This window comes from Lolium rigidum, chromosome 5 (assembly GCF_022539505.1).
Source record: "Lolium rigidum isolate FL_2022 chromosome 5, APGP_CSIRO_Lrig_0.1, whole genome shotgun sequence".
Taxonomy (NCBI): Eukaryota; Viridiplantae; Streptophyta; class Magnoliopsida; order Poales; family Poaceae; genus Lolium; species Lolium rigidum.
The window spans coordinates 111,594,532-111,614,906 of record NC_061512.1 but is presented as its reverse complement, the minus strand read 5'-3'; positions in this window follow the sequence as shown (position 1 = coordinate 111,614,906).

Genomic DNA, 20,375 nt, shown 5'->3' with positions numbered 1-20,375 from the left:
GCTTCTTGATAATATGATGGTTAATTACTCCGAATGGCACACGGAAAGAGCTCCACAAGGTAAGAAGGTAAATTCTGTTGAAGAATCCTCTTCCTTGAGTGATAAGGTTGATGCTATTATGTCTATGCTTGCGAATGATAGGACTAATGTTGATCCTAATAATGTTCCATTAGCTTCATTGGTTGCACAAGAAGAACATGTTGATGTAAACTTCATTAAAAATAATAATTTCAACAACAATGCTTATCGGAACAATTCTAGTAATAACTATAGGCCATATCCTTATAATAATGGTAACGGTTATGCTAATTCTTATGGGAATTCTTACAACAATAATAGGAATACACCCCCTGGACTTGAGGCCATGCTTAAAGAATTTATTAGTACACAAAACTGCCTTTAACAAATCTGTTGAGGAAAAGCTCAATAAAATTGATATTCTTGTTTCTAGAGTTGATAGTCTTGCCTCTGATGTTGATCTTTTGAAATCGAAAGTTATGCCTAATAGGGATATTGAAAATAAAATTGTTACTACAGCAAATGCCATCCAAGTTAGAATTAACGAGAATATAAGATTAATGGCTGAACTGCGTGCTAGGTGGGATAGAGAAGAAAATGAAAAACTAGCTAAAAAGGAAAATGTAGCTAAAGTTTGGACGATTACCACCACTAGCAATGCTAATGATTCATATGTTGCTGCACCTCCTACTATCCATGATAAAATAATTGGTGTTTGCAAAGCTTCTACTCCTAGTGCAAAGCGCGCAAAATTACCTGAACCGCTAAAAGCTACTGAAACTGCTTGTGATAAAAGCTGCTGAAATTTTTTCCAACCTTGGGGATGATAATCCCATTGCTTTAGATTGTAATGATTTAGATTTTGATGATTGCCACATCTCTGAAGTTATAAAGTTCTTGCAAAAACTTGCTAAAAGTCCCAATGCTAGCGCTATAAATTTGGCTTTCACAAAACATATTACAAATGCTCTCATAAAAGCTAGAGAAGAGAAACTAAAACTTGAAACTTCTATTCCTAGGAAGCTAGAGGATGGTTGGGAGCCCATCATTAAAATGAGAATCAAAGATTTTGATTGTAATGCTTTATGTGATCTTGGTGCAAGTATTTATGTTATGCCTAAAAAAGTCTATGATATGCTTGACTTGCCACCATTGAAAAATTGTTATTTGGATGTTAATCTCGCTGATAATGCTAAAAAGAAACCTTTGGGGAAAGTTGATAATGTTCATATTATGGTTAACAATAACCTTGTCCCCGTTGATTTTGTTGTCTTGGATATTGAATGCAATGCATCTTGCCCCATTATATTGGGAAGACCTTTTCTTCGAACCGTTGGTGCTACTATTGATATGAAGGAAGGTAATATTAAATATCAATTTCCTCTCAAGAAAGGTATGGAACACTTCCCTAGAAAGAGAATGAAGGTACCTTATGATTCTATTATTAGAACAAATTATGATGTTGATGCTTCATCTCTCGATGTTACTTGAGTTACACTTTACGCGCCTAGGCTGAAAGGCGTTAAAGAAAAGCGCTTATGGGAGACAACCCATGTTTTTACTACAGTATTTTGTTTTATATTTGTGTCTTGGAAGTTGTTTACTACTGTAGCAACCTCTCCTTATCTTAGTTTTAAGTTTTGTTGTGCCAAGTAAAGTCTTTGATAGAAAAGTAAGTACTAGATTTGGATTACTGCGCAGTTTCAGATTTCTTTGCTGTCACGAATCTGGGTCTATCTCCCTGTAGGTAGCTCAGAAAATTACGCCAATTTACGAGCATGATCCTCAGATATGTACGCAACTTTCATTCAATTTGAGCATTTTCGTTTGAGCAAGTCTGGTGGCCTAATAAAATCCATCTTTACGGATCGTTCTGTTTTGACAGATTCTGTCTTTTATTTCGCATTGCCTCTTTTGCTATGTTGGATGAATTTCTTTGATCCACTAATGTCCAGTAGCTTTATGCAATGTCCAGAAGTGTTAAGAATGATTGTGTCACCTCTGAACATGTGAATTTTTATTATGCACTAACCCTCTAATGAGTTGTTTCGAGTTTGGTGTGGAGGAAGTTTTCAAGGATCAAGAGAGGAGTATGATGCAATATGATCAAGGAGAGTGAAAGCTCTAAGCTTGGGGATGCCCCGGTGGTTCACCCCTGCATATATTAAGAAGACTCAAGCGTCTAAGCTTGGGGATGCCCAAGGCATCCCCTTCTTCATCGACAACATTATCAGGTTCCTCCCCTGAAACTATATTTTTATTCGGCCACATCTTATGTACTTTGCTTGGAGCGTCGGTTTGTTTTTGTTTTTTGTTTTGTTTGAATAAAATGGATCCTAGCATTCACTTTATGGGAGAGAGACACGCTCCGCTGTTGCATATGGACAAATATGTCCTTAGGTTCTACTCATAGTATTCATGGCGAAGTTTCTTCTTCGTTAAATTGTTATATGGTTGGAATTGGAAAATGATACATGTAGTAACTCTAAAATGTCTTGGATAATTTGATACTTGGCAATTGTTGTGCTCATGTTTAAGCTCTTGCATCATATACTTTGCACCCATTAATGAAGAAATACTTAGAGCTTGCTAATTTGGTTTGCATATTTGGTTTCTCTAGAGTCTAGATAACATCTAGTATTGAGTTTTGAACAACAAGGAAGACGGTATGGAGTCTTATAATGTTTACCATATGTCTTTTATGTGAGTTTTGTCTGTACCGTTCATCCTTGTGTTTGTTTCAAATAACCTTGCTAGCCTAAACCTTGTATCGAGAGGGAATACTTCTCATGCATCCAAAATACTTGAGCCAACCACTATGCCATTTGTGTCCACCATACCTACCTACTACATGGTATTTATCCGCCATTCCAAAGTAAATTGCTTGAGTGCTACCTTTAAAATTCCATCATTCACCTTTGCAATATATAGCTCATGGGACAAATAGCTTAAAAACTATTGTGGTATTGAATATGTACTTATGCACTTTATCTCTTATTAAGTTGCTTGTTGAGCGATAACCATGTTTACGGGGATGCCATCAACTATTCTTTGTTGAATATCATGTGAGTTCCTATGCATGTCCGTCTTGTCTGAAGCAAGAGAGATCTACCACCTTCATGGTTGGAGCATGCATATTGTTAGAGAAGAACTTTGGGCCGCTAACTTAAGCCATGATTCATGGTGGAAGTTTCAGTTTTGGACATATATCCTCAATCTCATATGAGAGTAATAATTGTTGCCACATGCTTATGCATTAAAGAGGAGTCCATTATCTCGTTGTCCATGTTGTCCCGGTATGGATGTCTAAGTTGAGAATAATCAAAAGCGAGAAATCCAAAATGCGAGCTTTCTCCTTAGACCTTTGTACAGGGCGGCATGGAGGTACCCCATTGTGACACTTGGTCAAAACATGTGCATTGCAAAGATCCGGTAGTCCAAGTTAATTAGGACAAGGTGCGGGCACTATTAGCATACTATGCATGAGACTTGCAACTTGTAAGATATAACTTTCATAACTCATATGCTTTATTACTACCGTTGACAAAATTGTTTCATGTTTTCAAAATAAAAGCTCTAGCACAAATATAGCAATCGATGCTTTCCTCTTTGAAGGACCATTCTCTTTACTTTTATGTTGAGTCAGTTCACCTATTTCTCTCCACCTCAAGAAGCAAACACTTGTGTGAACCGTGCATTGATTCCTACATACTTGCATATTGTACTTGTTATATTACTTTATGTTGACTATTATCCATGAGATATACATGTTACAAGTTGAAAGCAACCGCTGAAACTTAATCTTCCTTTGTGTTGCTTCAATACCTTTACTTTGATTTATTGCTTTATGAGTTAACTCTTATGCAAGACTTATTAATACTTGTCTTGAAGTACTATTCATGAAAAGTCTTTGCTATATGATTCACCTGTTTACTCATGTCATCACCATTGTTTTGATCGCTGCATCCACTACATATGTTTACAAATAGTATGATCAAGGTTATGATGGCATATCACTTCGGAAATTATCTTTGTTATCGTTTTACTGCTCGGGACGAGCAGAAACTAAGCTTGGGGATGCTTGATACGTCTCCGACGTATCGATAATTTCTTATGTTCTATGCCATATTATTGATGATACCTACATGTTTTATGCACACTTTATGTCATATTCGTGCATTTTCCGGAACTAACCTATTAACAAGATGCCGAAGTGCCGATTCTTGTTTTCTGTTGTTTTTGGTTTCAGAAATCCTAGTAAGGAAATATTCTCGGAATTGGACGAAATCAAAGCCCGGGGGCCTATTTTCTCACGAAGCTTCCGGAAGTCCGAAGGAGAGACGAAGAGGGGCCACGAAGGGGCCACACTATAGGGCGGCGCGGCCCCCTTGGCCGCGCGGCCCTGTGGTGTGGGGCCCCCGTGCCGCCTCTTGACCTGCCCTTCCGCCTATAAAAAGTCTCCGTGACGAAACCCCCAGTCCCGAGAGCCACGATACGGAAAACCTTACTGAGACGCCGCCGCCGCCGATCCCATCTCGGGGGATCCAGGAGATCGCCTCCGGCACCCTGCCGGAGAGGGGATTCATCTCCCGGAGGACTCTACACCGCCATGGTCGCCTCCGGAGTGATGAGTGAGTAGTTCACCCCTGGACTATGGGTCCATAGCAGTAGCTAGATGGTTGTCTTCTCCTCATTGTGCTTCATTGTTGGATCTTGTGAGCTGCCTAACATGATCAAGATCATCTATCTGTAATACTATATGTTGTGTTTGTCGGGATCCGATGGATAGAGAATACTATGTCATGTTAATTATCAAGTTATTATACATGTGTTGTTTATGATCTTGCATGCTCTCCGTTTCTAGTAGAGGCTCTGGCCAAGTTTTTACTTTTAACTCCAAGAGGGAGTATTTATGCTCGATAGTGGGTTCATGCCGCATTGACACCTAGGACAGTGACAGAAAGTTCTAAGGTTGTGTTGTGTTGTTGCCACTAGGGATAAAACATTGGCGCTATGTCCGAGGATGTAGTTGTTGATTACATTACGCACCATACTTAATGCAATTGTCTGTTGTTTAGCAACTTAATACTGGAGGGGGTTCGGATGATAACCTGAAGGTGGACTTTTTAGGCATAGATGCGGTTGGATGGCGGTCTATGTACTTTGTCGTAATGCCCAATTAAATCTCACTATACTTATCATGTCATGTATGTGCATTGTTATGCTCTCTCTATTTGTCAATTGCCCGACTGTAATTTGTTCACCCAACATGCTTTTATCTTATGGGAGAGACACCTCTAGTGAGCTGTGGACCCCGGTCCATTCTTTAATACTTGAAATACAAATCTGCTTGCAATACTTGTTTTTACTGTTTTCTCTGCAAACAATCATCTTCCACACAATACGGTTAATCCTTTGTTACGGCAAGCCGGTGAGATTGACAACCTCACTTGTTTCGTTGGGGCAAAGTACTTTGGTTGTGTTGTGCGGGTTCCACGTTGGCGCCGGAATCTGCGGTGTTGCGCCGCACTACATCCCGCCGCCATCAACCTTCAACGTGCTTCTTGGCTCCTCCTGGTTCGATAAACCTTGGTTTCTTTCTGAGGGAAAACTTGCTGCTGTGCGCATCATACCTTCCTCTTGGGGTTGCCCAACGAACGTGTGAAATACACGCCATCACCATGCATCGGCTTTCTATCCTTAAGTCGATGTCTGCGCATCGGCTGTGCTTAAAAAATTTTGATTTTTTTACGGCCGATTTATGTATCGGCCCCCATACTTCAATACCCATCATCAAAAAAATATCTTGGGCTGCTGGTCATTTGAAGGATACTCCTACTTCATATCCTCGTGTTTTATCCACCTAGGTGCCCCCCGAGCCGATTCTTTCAAGGGACTTGATGGTATCGGCTCTTCAAGTATTCCCTGTTGGATCGAATGTTGAACCCAGGTAGAATGTACAGTGAGGATAATTTTGGCCGATTGCTGGAATCGGCCTCCACGTTGAATTGCTCAATGAAGGTTTTGTAATGTTCCTCCATAAATCCTTGGGGCCGATCTCCTGGATCGGCATCGCCCCGTTTGTCCATAGACGCTGCGTTCGCTACACGGTCGGGCCCGTGGACAAGACCAACCTAGTCCCATCCTGTGTCATGTTGATGCGCTCGCAGTCGTCGAAATTGGGTGCCTCGTGTAATCCTGGAGCACCAAACTCCATTGGAAGGACGAGCACCATGTTTGTGCCAGCTGATGTCTCATCATCGGCTTTCCTTTGCTTGGGGCGCCACTCTTTTCTTTGTGGTCGACCCTCTTCGTCCAGGGTTCGCTGAATTTTGGCGGCCAGATCAGGCCGTGCCTTCCTCAACGTGTGCAGGTATAACCTTTCGGCTTCTTCTAACCCACGTAGACGCTGAACCCTTCGCTTCTGGGAACGGCTGAGCCCATCAGGGCACCACCTTGGCCGATGATACTTGTCTTCATCATCGTCCTCTAGTTCTTCGAGATCTTCCACCCGAGCGGACTCAGCATACTTGTTCCGAGGCGGGAGAGGCCCTAGACGTTTGAACACGGACACGTTAGCTGCATCCTTCTTCCTTTGTTTACATTCTGGGCAATTGCCGATTGTTGGCAATCGGCTCATTCCTGAATCCTAGCGAGTGTACCGAAGAAGGGCAGTCCCAGTGCCTATCCACGTCATCTTGCTCCCTTGACTTTTCCTTGGCGTGGCGCTCATATCGCTCCTCGTCGTGATCATGCCGACGACGTCTCCTTTCGTCCCTAGCCAGACGATCCTTTTCATCATCGTCGTTGTATCGTCGGCGTTGGTCATACTGACTCACATACTTGTTTAGGAGGTGATCAGAGAGAGGTCGCTGATATCTTATGTTCTTCACTTCTCCCTCTGTGACGTAGCGCTTGTCGTCGTGGCGGAGCCGATCGCGTGGAGCGGCTTCCTCTGTGTCTTTGCTATGAGAGCAGCTGCCCTCATCTCCGTCCTTACCAGAGTGGTGCCCAGGTCCCACCATGTTGATATTGCACGAGAAATCTGGCTGGCACCCTCCATGGTAAGTATACTCCACCATGTTATCGGCGGGGAAGGGGTGTGTGTCGACCTTCATGGCGTACTGGTTGAAAATTAGCCGTCCTTTTTCTATCGCCATTTGGATCTGCTGACGCCACACCCTGCAGTCGTTAGTGGTGTGGGTGAACGTGTTATGCCACTTGCAGTATGGCTTTCCGTTCAGCTCTTGCACCGTGGGGATCTTGTGGCCTTCGGGTACCTTTATATGCTTCTCCGTGAGTAAGAGATCAAAAATCTGCTCGGTTTTGGTCACGTCGAAGTCGAACCCTTTTGGAGGGCCTTGTGGCTTAACCCACTTGCGGGACACGGGGCACGTCGCTCGAGTCCATTCAGCCACTGCTACCTCTCGATCTCCCGCAGCACCTTCATCCTCGTTCGCCTCAACCAGGACCACCGCACGCTTGAATTTGTCCTGGTAAACATCCGGGTGGCGCTGCTCATATGCGACGGCTTCGCACCATGTGCGCCAATGAAGGGTAGTCCGCTTGGGAGGCCACGTCCTTGATCGATGATGAGAGACCCACCACCGCCAACTCGACTGCTTCTTTTTCACTTACGTGAACCGAATAGCATCGGTTCCTCACGGTCTCGAAGCGCCTGGATGTATTCCGACACCTGTTTCCCCGCGCTTCTATCGTACTTGTGCTAGATCGGCAATGCCGGCCTCGGAAGCCTCCGAGTGATACTGCTCATGGAACTGCTCTTCCAAGCTGCTTCCAAGTCCGGATTGAGTTCGGTGGCAGCGATGTGTACCACCCGAAAGCCGATCCTGTGAGGGACTGTGCGAAGAACCTCACACGCAGCTCGTCTGATGCTGAGATCGTGCCCAGCTGTGCCAAATATCGGCTCACATGCTCGATGGAGCTGGAACCATCCGATCCACTAAACTTTGTGAAGTCCGGGAGCCGATATTTGGGTGGTAGCGGGATCAATTCGTACTCGTTAGGGTACGGCTTGGTGTAGCCGAACGTCTTCCTTTTCGGCATCATGCCGAGCCGATCTTTCGAATTGTACAAATCTGATCCGCGGTGATGGCCGAAGGTGTCGAACCACGAAGATTCGCCGGGGTGGCATACTTAGCCAGCCATGCTTGCTTTTCCGGTTACGAGCCAAGCTGCGGGAGCTGAGCTCCGGAGGTTTGTCGGAGTGGCGTACTTAGCTAACCACGTTTGCTTCTCAAGATCCGCACCCGACGTTCCTCCTGCTGTTCCGGAGGCCCTCGCTGCTGCAGCTCGGTTCGAGAGTGCCCGAGTGCTGCCGTGCGGCACGTATGCGCACGTGTATCCGTGCGGGATCTCCTTGGGCGCCTCGGGTAGGAATTGGTAGTCACTAGGGTCACCACCAATCTTGTAGACGACGTATGCCGATGAGTTCGGCACTTCGGTGCTGCCCATGCGAACGGCAGCGGTGGACGGGACCGGAATGGTATTTCTCCTTTGTAAGTCCCCGGAGCTGGTCCCGACGGAGAATACCGATGGCTCATGATTTCTCGGATCACGCGCGGAGCGACACGCTCCAAAGTGTTCACCGAGGCTCTCGAGTGGCGGTGCGGCGAATGAGCCACCATGAAGTTGATCTCCTCGACGCGGCGACACGGTGCGTTTCTTCGACGGGGCGGACAGGTCCACTCCATCGAGCGCGCCTTCAGGTGAGAACCCCTTCCACCTGATGCCATGGGAGCGGGTTACGTGGAAAGAGCCGATGAGTTCGGCTTCGAGGACCGCCTTGATCTCGTCATGCTTCTTCTTGAGCTCGTCGATCGGATCCTCGTACTTGACCGGAGTGCTTTCCGCCATCTCGGATGTAGATGGCGATGCGGTGGATGTCGAAGATGGTCCCACCGGGCGTGCCGGAATGTGTTGCGGTCAGAAACCCACCGGCGGGCAGCGACCGGCAACACCGTAGAGCCGGGAACAACTAGGGCTGCGGCTGGCCCCGATCCCTCGGAGCGACGGCCCGCAAAGCCTTCCGGTCACACGTCCGATGTCTGTCGCAAGGCGTGCCACCCGACCTATACCTGGTCGGGAAGGTGTTGGATGATGCCTCGCTTAGTTTCTGCATGGCATACACGTAAACGTTAAATACGAGCCTCGATCGGCTCTCGGGTTATCCTGTGAATCGGCTCAAAGAGCCGATCCACCCATGATTCGTACGAGGTGCACGAATATATGGTGGTCCTGCTTGATCAAGATAAAGCTAATGCGATCTACGACGATTTAGGGTTTTCACCGCATAATCGGATCATCCTACTCACGATTGGGCCTCGCGCTCGCGTACGGTGATCGTAAGCCGATCCTAGACAGGGCCTAAAAACCAACACGAGGTTGATCCCCGGAACATTCTGTCTAGGGCTAGCAAACTACACCCTACACGCCGCTGGATCCTCCAACCCTTTGTAAGGCCTAACTATTGCGGATATTAAACTAATCCTTGAAGAACAAGGAGCAACCGTAACGGATCGGATCTACTAAACAATGATCAAGCGGGGTGCCGCCCCTACACCTAAGATAGGTGTAAGGGCGGCTAGATGTATAAGGGTTGCACTACGACAGCATATGATACGAAGAACAATGCTAATCCTAACACATCTAAGATAACTACGTTGCTCGCCATCAAAAAGGCTTCAGCACGAGCAACGCATGAACAACGTGAAGCCTGTGCTGCCTAGATCGCAAGATGCGATCTAGGCAGCATGGTGCTTACCAGGAGAAACCCTCGAGACGAAGGAGTTGGCGATGCGCCGAGATTGATTGTGTTTGAACGTTGGTTGTTGTTTTTTTTCCATAAACCCTAGATACATATTTATAGTCCAAGGGACTTTCTAATTCAGGTGTGCACCTAAGCGTGCACGGGTAAAACTCTGCCTCCTAACCGACACGCATCCTACTATGGTACAGATACACGGGCAATTAGCCCAAACTTGGTACACCAGGCCGATTCATTTATTTCTTCTATATATAAATCTTCAAGCCTATCTCCAATCGCGGCCCACCTCTGACTTGGTCAAATTCTGGTGATAACAAGGTCTTCTACATTTTATGTGGCCAAGACAAGTATTTAGTGGCTATTAGGATTCTATGCTTTGAAATAAGGTACCATGATCACATGTTCTAACCTAGGTTTTAGTTTTAGAGGCAATTTATGGTTCACATGTAATAATGGAACTAGGGTTCCTAATGATATTAGGGTTTTAGGGATCACATGAAATGATGAGGTTATCACTTTATTTATAATGAAACTAGGGTTTCTTAATTACCCTATAATTATTGGATTAATAACTTCATTATAAAGTTGAAGTTATTAATAACTTAGAAATAAAAATAATATTGAATTTGGCTTTTTATTATTTTTGTAAACAATTAATAATTAGGGTAATTATTAATCAGGGTTTAAATCTCTCTAATAATGATTTAACAAAATAACAAATAAAGAAATTAGTTTTAATGTTTTATTTATTTATTTACTGGTTTTTATTTAGTTTTGGAAATTTTTACTAATTATTGAATTTTAATTGAATTTAGAATTAAAATTAAAGGCTTAAATAACAAGTATTAAATAATTAAATTTTTTATTAAAAATAAAAATTTCATTTTATATTTTTATTGGATAGAGTTTTCTTTTCTAAGAATTTTAATATCTTATTTACATTTTTCTGACTTAAATTGAATTTTCTAGATTTATTTGAAGTTGCAGTAATTTTCTGGTATTTGAAATAAAACGGAATTTACTAATTACACCCGTGCCTGTGCTACTCACAGCCACAAACAGGTGGGCCAGAGCCACGCTGGCTGCCACGCAGGCGACGATGTGGCGACCATGGCCACTACCGACGGCCAGTCAAGGATGTCGCCGGCGATGGAGGGTTTCCGCGGGGCTCTGCGTGTGCTCGTTGGATCCAGGGGAACAAGGCGAACCTAATAGTGGTGGCGCCCCCTCCGAATGGTCACCGGAGGGTGGCCGGCGACGTGGTGCTGCGGAGGTGCTCACGGGCTAGCGATGCGGCGGCGCTACAGCGTGTAATCGAGCAAAGCGAGCTTGCCACGAGGTAGAGTGGCTCACCGCGAGTACGACGCGCGTGACGGCGAGGTCGATGGAGGTCTGCTTTGCCAGAATTCATAGCTCCGGCCGTCGGAATAGCGAGCTCGGTGAGGGCGTTGCAGGACGCTTCGGCTCAATTCCTTTTGCACCGTGAACATGTCGAGGACGGCGAAGACGATGGTGGCTACGGCTCGGCCAAGGGAGGTCTCCACCGGCGGCGATTGAAGATGGCCGGGTCGGCCAGGGTTTCAATTTGGGGGAGAAATGGAGAGAGAGAGAGAGGTCGGCTTTAGGGTTCGTCCTGGGGTTTATATAGGCGCTCGGACGATCCTCGTCACGTCGTCGTTCAAGGAGGAGGTGCCAGCGAGAGGGAGAAGGAGAGCACGTTGTCGTGCTGTCCTCCATGCCGAAGGAGAGGATGAGGACGATCCCCCTCTCGTTGATATTTCAATGAAGGGGTATGGGCTATTGTTGGGCTGGTGTTTGGGCCGTGGTGCTGGGCTGCTCTGCAGGCTGCTGCTGGGCTGGGGTGGCCCGAGAGGTACGCCTCCCCTTCTCTCTTATTTTATTTTCTGTTTTCTTTTTCTCTTTTTAATTTTGCTTATTTGAATTCAAATTCAAACTTTGTTATTTTTGCAGGCTTCTCAACTAGGTTAATTTCATCAAGTTGCAGAACAATGGTTATTACATCGTTCTTTCTATTTATAATAAGTAGTTTATATCTGATTACATTTCATACTTGTTGGCTTATTTAAAATAGCAATTAAACATGAGTTTATATTCTCATTTTACTTTCCTTTTTTCTTATGAATCAAATACTTTGAAATGATTATAGTTGATACTCTGAACTCAAAGTATTACAAAGATTTTTATTAGGGCTTGGTTTCTATTTGAGGATTTTGTCACTTGCATATGATTTTATGTGAGCACACAATTATTAGGGTTTTATCATTTCTAGTATAACCCCCTTATTAAGGTTAATACTATCACTACATTTGGAAGTATCTCAGTAGGTTTTGTTTCCATCATGGTTTATATTGGTTACAAAGATAAATGGTTGATCACTACACATATAGTTTAATTATGAGTTTAAGCACTAGATATTTCTTAGGTTTAATTAGTGAAGCATAGAATTAAGCTAATGAGAAATTCTAGGGTTCTAATTATATTCACCTGATGGTACTTGGTTCAAATCTCAATTATGGTCTGGTTTTATAATTGTAATCACCCAAGTGATTCACAACCAGGTTTGAGATATAATTCTGGGTAGTAGAATTGAGATGCCATCATATTGCATTTGCTAGGGTTTAATCTCCCCTAACCAAGGTAATATGATTACTTGCTTAATTGTTCATGTGCTCCTTTAATTACTAAGGATTTGAGAATTGGTTTTATCTTTTACCATTTAACTTCTTTTATTATCCGCAATCAATCATTGAAATAACTGCATTGGTTATAGCTCTTTTTATAGTTAACTTTGGTCATATGGATGGATGGTTTCTCACCATATAAATTATAGAGTTTGACTCTAAGGTTTTCTTGTTTTCTTTAACTGAGGAATAAGTGAAAGTAGATAGGATTCTACTTATGATTACCAAGGGGTTTACAAGTTAAGGTTAGGATATAAGCCTAGGGTTGCTTACTAGTGTTCTCCCTATAATTTCATGTGGATAATGATATCTGCTTATCCTATTAGGGTTTAACTTATCCTCACATACTTCAAGAGCATGTTCATGGATTAGACATGATCAACTTGTTCTTAATATCTCTACCTCAAGTTCTTAGGGTTTATGATCATCACTTAATTTATATTGTTCAAGGTTTGGCTTCCTAAAGTATTGCTAATGGAATGGTTTATTCTAGGGTTTATGGTGTATTCACCATATCTTAATAGATATCAAGTCTAAAACTCCACTTGGCTATCTTGGTTGAATTAATCTCCTCATTACTTTATCAATTCATGGATATGTTATTATTCTATGTGATATTAGGTTATCTCACCACTCCAAGGGAATTGGTTTACAACCTAATACTTTAGTTCAAAGGTTGTCCTTTATTCTGAAATAAACAGAACTAGGATTAGTATGAATGGTCTCTCTCATTTGGGAAGGACTTCAATTCTAACCTAAGGTTATCCTCCATAGAGAATGGTGTGATCATCAATATCTATGTTTAACATAAATGGGTTCTTTCTCTAGGGATTTTCTTGAATAATATCCTAGGGTTTCTCTTCAAAGTGATGGTTGGAATACATGGATGTATATCCAAGGTTTTAGCTTAAGGTTTTCAATTGCTTCTCTAATAAATATTATAGAACTCTCACCTCTCTAGGTTTGATGTGTACTAACTTGGAATGGAGAAGAATATCTATTTCTTGGAGTGGATCTTCTTGTTATAATTTCAATGTTGAAGTGCAATGAATACCATGAGGTTTCATGGTAGGATTATGGTTTAGTTTTAAGACATGGAGAAGATAGTCAAGAATGGTTTCTCCATTTTATTGTTTCTTGGTTGGTACTTAAACAGATGTTCTTATGTTATGGCAATGATTACCATATTATGATCTGTTATAAGATCAAATAGTAGATCATTGAGTAAGATGTTGTTGTGTTGATTATTAGTTCCATTTGATCTAACCCCTTAGATCAAATCATCTCTACCCAAAACAAAGTTTTGGCAAAGTCACATTGAGGTTTATAGCGCTTGACTTGATGAGCTACTTCAATTCCACCAAGGTCAAGTGAAACTTCAGTTAATCGTGATTGTTTTACTTTAAAGCGCGAAAATTCCCAGATTTTCTATGCATGAATGCAATGCACACATCTGTTTCCTCTATTTTTGTAACCCCAAATCCTGGGATATTACAGTCTCTACCCCTTAAACTAAACTTCGTCCTCGAAGTTTGAACTCTCTCACGTTTCGGAGTGTGGATCTGACTTGTGCAGACTATGACTTTTCTCGAACTCCGTATTGATCTTACTGGATATCATTGAATATATCGCTTGTCCAGATTCTTCTTGGAATCCATTATGGTTTGTCTCTGAACATTAGTTTCTTACTCCAGTTCTACGATACCTATCTCTGAGCCATGGCTTCTAACTTTAATTATTTGATTTCTTTCCACACTATCAGCTTGTTTCCTTTCTCATTGAAGATTCAATGATTGAGACTTCTTCTGGTGTTGCGGGTCTTATTTGAAGGCTAATTTGATAATAAACTCCTAATTGGTAAATAGGTCTTTGTTTTCCCTTACTACCAAAACTGCAATAATGGTACTTGGTAAGGTACTTACCATGGAAATGATCTTGCTGGTTTATTACACTATGAATGGATTAGACTCATTTAGTCTATCCAATCCTGGATTATAGTTGATAGCTATAACTCTTTTGGTTCTTTTAGGTTCCATGAAAGGAATCTTTCAAATGGACTTTAGTTTTGGTATAGTCAATCTCCTTCGGTCGTTGGCCTTCTCGGGCTGTATTTGGTCTACAGTATCTTCTTCGTTCAACTTCATTAAACTTAGCTGACTTGAGCTATCGTACTTCTGAGTAGATATTACTCACTTGTTCAAGTGATAATCCCATTATTACTTCCTCGAGGTATGAACCTCGGCTTCCGGTCTGACATCCTTCTGAAAGTATTGTTCAACAATCTTATGAAAATAAGATCGAACTTCCTCTCAGTTCAGACCTTCTTCATCTATCTTTCTTAAAGTATTGAGTCATTGTACATCCAACTCAATCTTTACTCTACCCCTTAGAGTTTTTCTTAAGTCCTCCAACTCCTTTTCTTCCAACCATTGGACTTATGGTTAGAATATTGGTCTGGTTCTGGCTTATGGTTTGTACCCTTCTAAGGTCTCGTGAAGGATCTGTGGTGTAACCACTCAATTGTGGACATCCAATGTGAATCCTTCGACTGAATGTTTAAATGTCACAATTATTTGGCTGACAAAATTTTATTTGTTCCGCACTTCTTGGTACGAATAATCCAATTATGGACTACTTGATACCAATTGTGGCTATTTGTTATCTAAAAGTGTACTCTATTATAGGTTTTGATCAATTGGACGAGACATCTTCTACTCTATCTTCCAGTATTGATCCTATACCAATTGTGGTCTTCTGATACCAACTGTGGTCTTCTTATATCTGCTATGATTTCATATATCATCTTCCTTCATTCAGGGTTTATTTTGCATAAAAAAACCACTAGCTGACACTATGAATATAGTATTCTGAGTGATTTCCCATGCATTCCCTCTTTTATATTAACTATGGATCTGCTTCAGCTTCACCATAATCATTATATTTCTCACCTTCATGCTTCTTTCGTACTAAAGTACTCCTCTGTTGAGGTAAGCATGAGTTTCTGATTGTACTTCCTTCAGAGTATTGTGGTTACTTCCCACAACTTTACTTCCTTTCTCTGATGAACCTTCATCTTGTCTTCGGAATCTTCCAGAATTCATCACTTCCTCACACGAATACCATTACCCTCTAGATCTATAGCATTAAGTAAGAACTTGATATAGCAACATGCATTTGCATATCAAAGTCAAACTTCATGTATGGATCTAGTCAATCAATGAAAATCCAATAAAATCCAAGAAGATTCTGCTTTGTGCATATAATACACACCACCTTAAGCCTGAATATAATAGTTGAGTAAGACATCTCTAAACATCAGGCTCTGATGTGTAGTATATAACACCACATAAGATAGGTTTATTTCGTGATACTTAGCACGAATATATGGGATTCTACTATTTGCCTCAACCTTTACCTTATTTGCACCTTTGCAATGAGATAAACTTGAAACAAAGTAGGCTAGGGTAGTTAAAGTTAATCTAATTTTTCTCTGGAAGTACTACCTAACCTCCATTTTGTTGAGGACTATCTCACATAATATGTCTAGGTTCTAACATTGCTACTCTAAACACATACTATGGAAATATAGCTCCTATACCTCCAAGTGTTTATATTATCATAAGACTATGGGCATGATGTGCTTGGCACACTTCCCATAGTTTTGGAACACAAATCTTGCACTATTATTGAACAATTGGTTTCTTATTGTTCTCCTCCTAAATGTTTATGATGTTCAATTTCATCACATAATGATTCTCAGGTGAATCATATATGATTAACATCTCTACCATGCAAGTAGACATATTTCTTCCTATCTCTCTTACTTACCTCCCATGATTGACTCATCATGGTCTATACTACCTCATATGACTCATAGTTATCACTTACTATCAAATGTTTCACAAGTATGGATAGATTTTACTTACCCATTACTTGTCTGGGTATACACCTTCTAGTAGGATATCTTTCTTATCTTTGTTACTTGATATTACTTCTATTACAAGTCTGAATAACTTTTACTTAACCATAATATGTGTTGGTATACATCTTCAAATAGGATATCTTCCTTATGGTTGTATCCTCTCTTTGGACTACCATGTATTGTATACCAACTGGGGTCTACTCATCTATTGTTTAAGGACTTCATGGTGTACTACATGTTTGGGATTAGCTAACTAACTTAATTTTATCTTGGTAAGCTAGGTAAGAAATGTTGACTCAAGTGTGTCAGGATTATTCTCAAGTGAATATCCATCTCAAGTCATAAGAAGTATTTGGTTTATCTAAAACAACTTCCTATAGACACTACCAATCCTATAGGTCTCCTTTAAAGGGTGTTAATCCTAAGGTCAAAGCATTTGCTCTGATACCAACTGTGGTGACCCGGCATACCACTGCATGGTGTAGTATGCAAGTCTGATATAACACCAATGAAACACCGTTCCACTAGTATTATATCGCTCGTAGTGGTACAACAGAAACATATGCGGTTCCAAGGCATGTCTATAGAATTACACACGGACTCGTTACATAAGATCATCACAGCCTCCTACTTTACAATGAGGTAAAACTGCAGATAACTCCAGAAGAACGACTCGTAGTCTAATCCTATCACGAACTCTATTTGTAGAGTATTTAACTAGCTATAGAGGCTATGAATAGATTCTAGCTAAATAGGTGCTAAGTTTAGGAAGCTAGTTCCTTTCTATTGCTAATTTAGGTTTTATCCTTGTTGGATGTGGTGTTTGACTCTTCTGTGTGGGTCTTGTCCCTTAAAGTAGTTGATGACTCCTCGGCCTTCGAGTTGCACTGAAGATCCTCCTTCGATGCCTCCAAATCTAAGCAGGGGATTTAAGAGTGGGATGAGTACGAGCGTACTCAACAAGTTCATTATAGGAAAGAGGTGTTTAATGCACTAGCTACAGCATTAGACCGTAAAATCTAATACCAATGCAGGTTTTCATAACCATTTCTTCAAAAGGTTGCTTTTATTCGGAAGAACTATGTCCGTCAGCCTTCACCGGTTTACTAGAACTTCATGGAGCTCCTTTCCGGCCGCGTTCGCAGCTCCATATCCCGGAACGAGGAGTGACAGTCACGATTCATTACACTCGCAGAGGTGTGTTGCTTTACCCATAAGAGATCTTAACCTTGGTGCCAACCGGGCGCGCAACCCGTCCATACTTCCTATGGTGTGAGGCCCGGTATAAGGTCTAGCCAATCATGTTCCTCCGCTACCTCGAACACCCACCCGTTGCTGCAATCTCCGACCCTGGGTCCACGCCGGTCCCATTATTCCCATAGATTTCGGGGTGGACCCCGACCACGACGTCAATGCAGTGGCTCTACCATACATTCCTACGCCGCAGCTTGCAACCCATCATAGACCTCATTACCGTTGGGACTTCTACGGGTTCCCACCCCGCATCATGTCTCGCAAGATCATGTGCACCCGAGTAATGAGCATCCGTTGATGAACGAGAGGTGGAAACACTTTTGACTACTCCGTCCCACTCGGATCTTATGGTTACCACGGGTATTACGGCACAAGAATCATCGGCGACATTTGTTGTTTAATCCTAGATGGATATAAACCCTTGCAATGGAACCTCCACCATATCAACACAATCCATGGTTCCATTGCCCACCACATAGTCATATTCATAGTTATGAAAATAGTGGTTTTGCTTTTTATGCAATAGTGATAAACATAGTACTTTGCAAGTAATTTGGTAAAAATACTCAAATGGTATGAGCAAGCGATGAACTTGCCTTTCTTGACTGCAAGATTATGTAGGCAAGGTCTTCGATACGCAATAACTCCAAATTCTGAAATAGCATCATCGTCCGGTAAGGACGATGTTTAAAAGATTGGCAAGGATGCAATAATGCATAAGTATGAGATGCAATCGCTCTAAGAGTGACCTAACCCCGATGATTTAGGATCAGTGAGTTGTAATGATTGGTTTAGGGTGTGTTGCACTTTTAGAGTGATTCACAAACAAGGTTCTTATTCAGGGTTGTGTTGTTTTAGAACCATAAGCATGTGGCAAAAGGAATAGTAACAATCATACACAACCAGGAATAGTAGTTGTATAATAAGTAAAGAGCAGTTGTCAATTTTATGTCTTGTAGTGCATGGTTGATGATTACTTGCTATATTCTTCAAAAGAATAACTTTTGAAGAACATGTTCTTTAATAAAGAACAAGTATGACAATTGGGTTTGTGGGTTGCTATAATTTATTCTGGTTCCAAGTAGTTTCTGGAGTAAGTATAAGATGGATCACAACATAGTTGGATTCATCGGTAACTAGGCTTGATTGGTTTTACTTAAGCATAAGCAACTTAAGCAATTAGTTATACATGGTTGTTATCATGGTGGTTTCATCTTGTTGGTGATAGCTATGTAGGGTTTATAGGTCCTATAAGATAGGATTGAGGATACTCTCTCTTTTCTTCAAAAGAATAACTTTTGAAGAACATACTTCTTAAATAATAAGAAGTATAACAATTAGGGTTGAGGTGGTCTAGGTTTTACTGTTGGTTCTATTAAGTAAGGAATAATTGGCTCCTAAATAGGATGGTTGATTAGTATCCAACACTAGTAGGGTTTAGTGGAATATGGTTAGGTAATGCTCGTGGTTTGACATAGTTGCTCCTGAGGTTCATCACATTGGTGTGATGCTAAGTAGGAATGAATAAGAATAATGGCTTTGGTAATAGGATCTAGGGTTTACACTTGGTTGGCCCTACTTGATTATTTAGGTCTGATGAAAATGATCACATGGGATACCCATATATTAGTGATAGGTCTTCTACATTTTATGTGGCCAAGACAAGTATTTAGTGGCTGTTAGGATTCTATGCTTTGAAATAAGGTACCATGATCACATGTTCTAACCTAGGTTTTAGTTTTAGAGGCAATTTATGGTTCACATGTAATAATGGAACTAGGGCTCCTAATGATTTTAGGGTTTTAGGGATCACATGAAATGATGAGGTTATCACTTTATTTATAATGAAACTAGGGTTTCTTAATTACCCTATAATTATTGGATTACTAACTTCATTATAAAGTTGAAGTTATTAATAACTTAGAAATAAAAATAATATTGAATTTGGCTTTTTATTATTTTTGTAAACAATTAATAATTAGGGTAATTATTAATCAGGGTTTAAATCTCTCTAATAATGATTTAACAAAATAACAAATAAAAAATTAGTTTTAATGTTTTCTTTATTTATTTACTGGTTTTTATTTAGTTTTGGAAATTTTTACTAATTAAAATTAAAGGCTTAAATAACAAGTATTAAATAATTAATTTTTTTATTAAAAATAAAAATTTCATTTTATATTTTTATTGGATAGAGTTTTCTTTCAAGAATTTTAATATCTTATTTACATTTTTCTGACTTAAATTGAATTTTCTAGATTTATTTGAAGTTGCAGTAATTTTCTGGTATTTGAAATAAAACGGAATTTACTAATTACACCCGTGCCTGTCCTACTCACAGCCACAGACAGGTGGGCCAGAGCCACGCTGGCTGCCACGCAGGCGACGACGTGGCGACCATGGCCAGTACCGACGGCCAGTCAAGGATGTCGCCGGCGATGGAGGGTTTTCGCGGGGCTCTGCGTGTGCTCGTTGGATCCAGGGGAACAAGGCGAACCTAATAGTGGCGGTGCCCCCTCCGAATGGTAACCGGAGGGTGGCCGGCGACGTGGTGCTGCGGAGGTGCTCACGGGCTAGCGATGCGGCGGCGCTACAGCGTGTAATCGAGCAAAGCGAGCTTTTCACGAGGTAGAGTGGCTCACCGCGAGTACGACGCGCGTGACGGCGAGGTCGATGGAGGTCTGCTTCGCCG